This window comes from Neltuma alba, unplaced genomic scaffold (assembly GCF_004799145.2).
Source record: "Neltuma alba isolate B1F8T4 unplaced genomic scaffold, ASM479914v2 tig00011773_pilon, whole genome shotgun sequence".
Classification (NCBI taxonomy): Eukaryota; Viridiplantae; Streptophyta; class Magnoliopsida; order Fabales; family Fabaceae; genus Neltuma; species Neltuma alba.
In genome coordinates this window covers 283,469-292,947 of record NW_021636396.1, presented here as the reverse complement: position 1 = coordinate 292,947, position 9,479 = coordinate 283,469, and positions in this window count along the sequence as shown.

Here is a 9,479-nt window from a genome sequence, read left to right as displayed (position 1 = left end):
TAATTCGCCACCATAATCATCCTCCATAGATTGAGTTACACTAATGAGATCAACATCTTTCAGGTCTTGGAGATTTGAAATAGCAGTTTCCTTAATGTCTTTATCAATATCTGTCTCCCTTTCGTTGACTTCACATTGAATCTAACAAGAAAAAATATATTTTGAACAATTAATTAGCCTATAACCTTTTACAAAAAGGAAAGAGAGACAGAGTATTTCGGAGTGCTTTCTAGTTCTCGAGTTGTCGGATACACATGCATTTATATAGACTTGCAAGGAGACTTCCCAACTTTGCAAGTTTCATGATTTTCCTCTCTTATAATCCGATTCTATTATACTTAAGAATTAAACTCCTCTATAGGAATTCAAATTGAATACTTCAATACAGAACACCAACTGATAATGCTTGTTAGTATTGATCACCCAAAATTTATATCTGGACAATCTTTTGGCCTCTCATGAGTGTATATTAATCTAAGGAAAGAATAAGAGAAATTTGCTTACACAGGGAAATGTTTTAGGCAGAGAAGTGACTAATGAGCCTGAGGGTGAGCTTGCCAGTTCCAAATGCATTGACTTACAAGTCTTGGATGTAGAACCTTCAACCCCTCCTTGAACACACTGCCCAGCAACAAATTTGGGCTCTTAAGGATTAGAATCAGAACATAATTGTTTTTACATTTTCCTCTGATGTATTTCTTTGTTGGACCCCTTGATCTTCTGTCTTTGTAACACTCTCTGTATAGTAGAGAAAAGTGAGAGCAATTAATAACCTATAGCATGATGAATAACACGTTTAATTCCTTAAAGAATTTCATTATTAGTAATATAAATTTCTCCGAGTGAGTGTTTCTCAGGTCCCTCAAATTCATTGGCTGACTATTCATTCACCATTCATTAGATAAATTGAGGGATATATATATATATATATATATATATCAGAAAAGACATGGGTTCTAGACGGGTATTTTCTGGCTATCTTAGAATTTGCAGATGAAAGACCTTCAAATCTTCCCATAAAATCATTTAGTATTCAAATCATTTGATAGTGTTACAATTTCTTCTGATATATTTCCCACTTGAATCTTTGATGTACTGGATCTTCAAATAGAAATAAGCTTGTAGTTGTAAGTGAGTTGATGCAGTAACTAATTTAACATTCTCTGATCTAGAACCTTCAACATGCTGCACAGCAACAAAAGTATATAAATTTGCATGACATATTTTATTTCTTGCAGAAATTCATTATTGACATTATCTGCTCTTTTGAGTGACTGTGACTTTTATTGGTCCCTCAAGCAGTAAAACTTGGATTCATTGGAAGATACTTCATTCATCATCTCCTCATATAAGTTACTGAATATGTATTCAGAATTAAAAGGCTTATGGTTAAGAAGAATATACATTAAAAATAGCGTATTACATGAGGAACAGCTTAGGAATAATTTGAAAATTCCCCATGAGGAATTATTTGAAGATATATAACAGCATTGACCTTAATATTTTTGTCAATTTCTATCTCTGTCTGGTTGTCCTGGATTTCCTTCTAAGCAAAACATGCAAAGAGGAATTGAGAAAACGCCCTTCTACTTTTAAACTATAGTAATTGATATTTTCTTCATGACTTTTTCTTATGGAGTGTAAGAATATATAACTAAAATTATGGGTTAAATAATAATAATGAACTGATTGAAGTTCAAACAACAACATATAGAAATATAACACTGATGAGAGAGATGCGCAGTGTGGACATTGATGTATTGCAAGGTGTCTTACAGTTAAAATTAGTTTTAGTGTTTATCACAGTGATAAGCATTATGATACTTAACAAATTTTAATTGCTCAAATTTAATATGGATGGTGAAGATTTGGATTTTTAAATTTGTTTGTTGAAAAATGTTTTCCTTTAAATGTTATATAATCTAAAATAAATGTAATCTCTTAACTGTAGGTTTTTTAAAAAAATAATTTTTTATTTAAAAATTATTAGTTGAAATTTTAAATTTGGATCATTAAAACTGTATATGAATAGTGTAGATTTGACTGTAGTGATTAGTACAAAAACCAATTCCCTCGTAGTCTAGGAAACATCAGTCAAAAAGTAATGCATATTCCAAATTTGGAATCCTTTTTCATCTCCACTAATTTCAAACAAGTAGCACACCACGTGTAGACACCAAATATGCCCGTTTCAACTTATGGCACTATTGAATGAAGATTTGGGTTAGACAAGTTTCATGAGGACTTGACTCATTTTGATATTCTTCTATTATTTCCTCTAATTCCTTTCAAATTTATTACTGCCATTAATCCAATGATGGCTTGAAAGATGGAAATGTCGGTTGAGAATTTTCTGGACAAAAGAATGAGTTGTCTTAAAGCAAAGAGCTCAATGATTTGAACTAGATCTAGATCTAGACCTTCTTAACTGGATGGCCAAACACACTCTTCAATTTCTTAGCCTGGAATATTTCTAAAACTTGACTATTAAGTGGATGTCAATTGTTTTAATTGAGGAAATGCAATTCTACAGCACCTTTGATATTATATGCTCAAGTGCATCACATTCTGATATACACAAGCATTTTAAATGTCTCATTAAGTGAGTAAGTTTGGCCAAGATTTCAACTTGAACCAAATCATACTTGGGGGGTCTATCACATACTCTATAGGGATTCTTTTGAATTTCACATCTCTATACATCTAACAGCCTCAAATTTCTTTGTTCTATGATGCACTTTGGTATTTCATCAAAAGGAGCCCTCCATAATGTAATAGACTCAAGTCCTATTAGGTTTCCTATAAATGAGATGTTACCTAAATACCACCCATCAAGAAATAGGCGACAAAGATTACTAGTGATATGCACTAATTAAATTTAGAGGGTGTTTGGGTGATGATCCAAACCATGGTTTGGGAAAAAATCACCCAAACACCATTAAAAAAACCAAAACCATGGTTTTGGGTCAAAATCATGGTTTTGGCAGAAGCAAAAATTTTCTGCTTTGCCTATAGGATATGTGTCTTGTTTTTTTTCATAAACATATTTTTTTATAAACATATTTAATGTTATATCTTATAAATATATATACATATTAATTATTTATTAACTATATTATCTTATGTATTATTAATTATGTTGATAAAAAATGTATTATTAACAATTTTATTTCTTTAAATTAAAATATATCATAAAATATATTTTTTATGTAATTATCATATTAACTTATGCCTTTTTTAGTAATTTGTATATACAAAAAGTACTTCTGATAACAATTATCCAAACACTCTCACTTCTTAGAATCACTTTTTCACAAAATCTATTCTCTCCAAAATCTATTCTTCAGAAGCTATTCTCCAAACCATAATTTGGTTTTATCCAAACACCCCCTTAGCCATTTTTAGAGTGGGCAATTTGGTAGACAAAAATGCTTTACTTACAAAAATTACAACTTTGGGATCCCCATACCTTAAAAAATCATTTATTACTTTCACATCATGTTTTGTTTTTGAAAGCATATGGAGGGACATATGAAGAAACTCAAGTTTAGGGCAATCCAATTTATGGAGAAATTTATCAACTTCATCAAACCATAAATATCTTATTATCACATCCTCTTTTAACTGTCCCAAAATCAACCTTTTTTCATTTTTTTTTGCTATTAATAGATCTACATCATGAACCAAGTCATGCATTTCGATACGTCTATCAACATATAGTAGCTGACAAGAATTGATTAGCCTTTCTCTTCCCCTCACTTTTACTAATTAAGTGATTCGTGGCCCTTTCAGATGAATGAACTTCTCCAACCAAACCTAGACCTACGCCAATTAGTGTTCATTCATAAATTAAAATTTCATAATCTTACAAGGGTGATTTGTCTTTCTCATTGCAACATTTATCTCCTATACATCTACAAGTTTCTAGCAAATTATTAATTTTTTAAAATTAAATTGCATCCTTTCATTCAGGGCGTTAACCCTGTCACCAGTGCTTTCCTTGCTTTTACTAGTAACTTTATAACAAAAAGAATCTTAAAATTTGAAGTATAAAGAAAATGCTTGCAAGAAATAGTATATAAAGGTTTGGCCAAAAAAGGTCTACGAAGTTTGACATATGTTTTGCGTCCCTGGGTGATTCTACAATTGATGATTCTGTGACAAAGAAAATACTCAAAATAGTCACACTAGTGCCTGCAACCAGAGGCAAAAAGGATGATAAAGAGCAAATACACACTTCAAATCAATGCAGTTGAATCCGAAATGTATTCCACATGTAGTTATATCACAATTCACTATTAAATAGTCCAATGATTGTTGAAATCCTCTTAGACTTAGATGGTATTATAAAAAACAACACTAAGAGAGATTTTCTTGGGCCATGGCTAGCTCAAACTGGCTACACATGACTGACCATTTATGATCAATCTGAAACCCTTCTTGTCGAGCATTTGTTTGATCTTCCACCATCTCCAAACTTTCCTTTCTCATGAGCTCAATCTCTTTCATAAATTCTATATTTTCTGCAACACATTTCCTTTTCTGCTCTTGTAGATGTGACAGCTCAACCTCATAATCTGTTATCTCTTTATCCAACCAAGTGATATGTTCCTTCAACCTAGCTTTCTTTCCTTGAGCTTCAACCATTGACTTTTGGGTCTTAGATATTCTGGAAACAAGAGCAATGGCGGCCTCTTTCCTTTGAGTTAGTTCTTCTTTGATTCTTTATCTCTTTCTTCAAGCACTACATATTCATTGGCAGTAGCAAATGCTTGCTTGAAACAAGTTATGATACTAGGAAAATCTTTGTGCATAGACTTTATTAAAGCCTTCACACCATGGGAAAGAGCTATATCTTCCAAAGAAAGAGGAGACAAAAAATTGAGAGCAGTTTGTAGGTGAAGACTATTGGCTTCTGAGGCTGCTATGTCCCTAAGAGGCATCTTCAAGTAATCTTTCAAGTCAACAAGTGCCTTTGCAACAAGCTCATCTTTATTCGCAGCAACTATACGAATGGCTGAGAATGGTGATTCCCTACCATAATGATCTTCCATAGATTGAAAAAAACTAATGAGATCATCATCTTTGTAGTCTTGAAGATTTGTTAGAGGGATCAACTTGCCATCTTTATCAATATCCAACTCTCTTGGGTTGAACTTGATTTCACTTTGAATCTAATGATAAAAGTATGTTTGAAAAACAACGCATATCAGTCCTAAGCTTGAAAAATAATTTCCATCATGCTAGGAATAAAACCTAAATTTACAAGTTTTTTTCTCAATTCAATTAACTCATTATATCTATGTATTTTTTAACATCCTGTGAAGCAATAAAACCTGTAAGTTTAAGCCAATTGGTACTTGAATTAGTTAATAAAGAGTTGAATTTCTTATGTTTTCCCCTAGAATATTTTCCTTTTGATACTATGCATAACAGAAAAGGTGAGAATGAGTTGCTATCTATTGCTTCAATTTAATGAGGAATTATTTTAATTGTAATTTCAATTTCTGTATTTATTTGTTTTTGGTCCATCGAACTTGATTGACTGGTTGATATCTCTTTCACCTATTCCTTATAAAGTGAAGATGTAGTCAAAATCAGATAGGTTCATCAATGTTGAGGTACTCATTTGCGAATCCCATATTCAAACAAGTGTATTTAGGACACTTACAATTTCATTTAGTGATTTATATTGATAAATATCTACAGGATTACTTGTTGATTGCTTACTAATCAATTCGAGATGCAATGATGAAGTTGGCACTGATTTAGATATCTTTAAACTAGGACTTACTTTAGTGATACTCAAAGACACCATATCTAGAAAAGGCATGGTTAAATGATTTCAACGGCAAAAGAAGACAATTAAGTGCAACTTATAAGATGGTGAGATGATGGAGTTGACCTTGGCTAAGCTTGCTGGTTCTAAATGAGCTACTGTAGTGAATATTTGAACATTCCTCGATGTAGTACCCTCTTTAAGTCTTCCTTGAACACTCTGTACAACAACAAAAGATCTATGTAATCTCAAGCCAATAGTGGGTGAATCAATTAATTGTGCTTCTATTACCTTTTCCTTTGATATGTTTTGCTCTCGAGTGGTTTGAACTTTTGACTCTTTCTTATTCTGTATGCCAAGGAGATAATAAATTGCAGCAAATGATAATTTTTTCCAATACTTTTCATTGAAGAGTAAGAATACATAATTTAAAGTATATGTTCAATGGCTAACATTTCATTGACCAGCTCTTCATATAAAATCAATAAATATAGTTTGACTCACAAGTGATTTCTCTTTAAGGCATTGATTACTAATAGTTTCATGAGAAAAAGCAAAAGAATTAGCTATAAAAAGCAAAAGAATCATGCTAATATGCACTTATCACCTAAAGTTTTGTTGGTCCATTATATAACCTCCTATGAGTAGACCATTAATAGAATTCGAGAGGTTACCGCTTTTAGGACAACATGTTGTATTCTCTACATTTTCCAATCATAATATAGGATACACAGCAGTATATTTTCTAGGTCTGTTTTAATTATTTATAGGTTCTATCACAATAATAATACTAGAAAGCTTACATACAATGTATTTTAGGTAGATGAGCAATTAATAAGTCTGAGAGCAAGCCAGTTAATTTTGAGTGAGTTGATAAGATACCATTCTATACATCTACAAGTGTAGAACTTTCTAAACTTCACTTAATGTCTTGCAGCAAAACACATTGTAAATATCTGCTCTATGGTATAGAAATCTAAGTTGCATAAGGAGGCCACTATGAGATTGACAAAGATACTAAAAGCTTACATGCTGAAGTGCTACAGATAGAGTAGAGGAGCCTAGGAGTGAGCTAGTTGCTTCTGAATGAGCTGATGAAGCAACTATCTTAACATTCTATGATTCAATGCTTCCTTGAACATTCTAAAAGAAGATGGATAACAGATAGATAACATCAAATTATATAGTACTATCTCTGGTCCTTAATATGAGAGGTACATGACTAATTTAGGGAGATTAAGAAGGTTAATTAAGTTGGTTATTTGTAATAAATGTGATGACTTTTCTAAATTACCCTATGTAATCATGTATCTTAGGATTATCCCTTAGTAGAAACCCCTTATAATTAATAGGGATATTTTGGAGAAAACATCATGAATTTGGAAGACAAAGTGAATTGAGATCTTATATTTAAAATCAAATCTAACCTTCAACTAGCTCTTATATTTTAGACTGAAAGTAGTAATTTAACAACATGGCAGAGATATAATTACCATTTCCTCTACTATGTTCAGTTCCAGGGACTTTTCATCTCTTGACTCTTCAACATTTTGCAGATTAGGGAAAAGGAAATAAATTGTAGTCCATAGAATTATGTCCATAATGAGGTGTATTAAGCTTAAGCAACACCAAAGACAAATAATAGTGTATGAAAGCTACACTAAAACCATATTTTCTCAAGGACTGTTTTTCAAAAATCATGTTTTAACCACCCCAAACATGCTAAAAGTATTCAAATAAAGAGAAAGCAATTCAATTATAAATATAAATATATGTGTATATATATAAACCTTTGCTGATTTTGGTAAGGCAATAGGTGTCAAGTTCTGCTTATTGTTCTGAGCATGTGAAGAAGAAAGAGATTCCATTTGTCTGCTACATTTTTCATTGGATTCAATAATATCTTCCAACACAAATTTTAACTCCCAACGATCATCCCAATAAGCTATATCATTAAAAACCAACAAATTATACGAATAAGCATTTGTATGATGATAACTGCATATATATGGCATAATATGAATCTTGAATATTTTGTGTGCCTCTATCTTCAATTTAGTTTCGTATTTTAGAAGGATATTGATTACAACAAATTTGCCTTGTATGGAGATATATTGTATGTGGATGTACTAAATAGTTTAACCCCAAAATGAATAATTTTCACAATGAATATATATAGTAGGTAGAATCAACATAGAAATATTAAGGACAAAAGTGTTAAGTATTGTATGAGACAGAAGGAAGTGAAGCCTCCATCACTGTCATAAATTCATCATCCAAAATGGGCACGTGCTTGGATTTGTCCATTTCACCCAAGAAACTTGAGCTACTTGGTTAGGATTGGTACAAGCCTATATGCTCTTTATTTTTCTTATTTGTTTTAATTCAAATATGGGGCTCAACTTTGTGTACCTGCTTTCTCATTATCTAATATTTGTTGCAACTGCCGAAGAGTAATAGTGGAAGTGATATTGAGTCTTGGGCATTGTTGCACTAAAAGGTACCTCACAGTTTGCAAGTCAATCCATTGACCTCCTGTGTTGAGTTTAGGCAGTTGCCACAATATTACATATTCCAAATTTGGAACTAGATTCTCCTTTCTGATCTCTCTTGTCTCTCCTTCCTCATCTCCAAATATTTTCTCTACTTCTGATGCTCCATGTATGAATAAGATCCTTATTTTGGGAAGCATGTGGCTTGTAGAGATAGGAATTACATGTTTCAACTTATGGCAATGTCTGATGAAGATTGCACTTAGATTTGGGAAGACAAGTGGATGAGGATTTGATGGACTTAGACTTTCATCTTCAATTATTTCCTCCAATTCTTCACACTTCCTAATGTCGAGTTCCCTCAATTTTTGCAGGCATCTTGAGACAGATGTAGGAAAGATAACTTTCAAATTTCTACATTCTTGTATTATTAACTTGCCAAGATTTTGAAGGAGCAAAAACTCTTTGGGACCCTTCCATATATGGCTCAACTTTGGTAGCTCATGCAATCGAAGGTAGTGCAAACTTGAGTTCACTCATTGTTCAGTATTAGAAAGCCCTTCTCCATCAAAAATAACTTCTATTTTAGTGTTTTGCATAATAAGTGATTGCAAAGTTTCTAGTGGAGTCACCATTGCCTTATATTGTTCCTGTAAAGTGGTAAAGAAATTATATGAAATGACAAAATATTTAGAGAATTGTTCAATATTTGGATATTTTTACATTTTGCAATGGTGTAAAGCAATATGAATAGAGAAAAGACAACATAAGTGTAGATACTCCCAAACTTCAATATATGTTGCCATAACCCTTTTGCCATCTACTTTATAATGTTTAAATACCAACCGATTGTGGATATTACAGGTGGAAGATTGCCCACATAGAGTATCATATATAAGCTGTTATTTGTTCTTCGTATTATTTAATGGTCAATGAGCTTGAATCAATGGATGCCCAATTAAATCACAATAAACATGTGTCATACAAAAACTAGATCATGTAAATATTGCTGACAATATTAAAGTTCTCAACAAGTATAGAGAATGGATGGTACCTCTGATGTTTCATAATCCTTTTGTCTCAGCCCAGAGATAGCAGGCCAGTAATTGATGGACCTGAGGTCTAACTGTGGACATCCTCTCAAGTTTAAGCTTTTCAAAGATGGCCAGGTTGGATGATAATTTCCTTGACAAATGCTAATGATATTT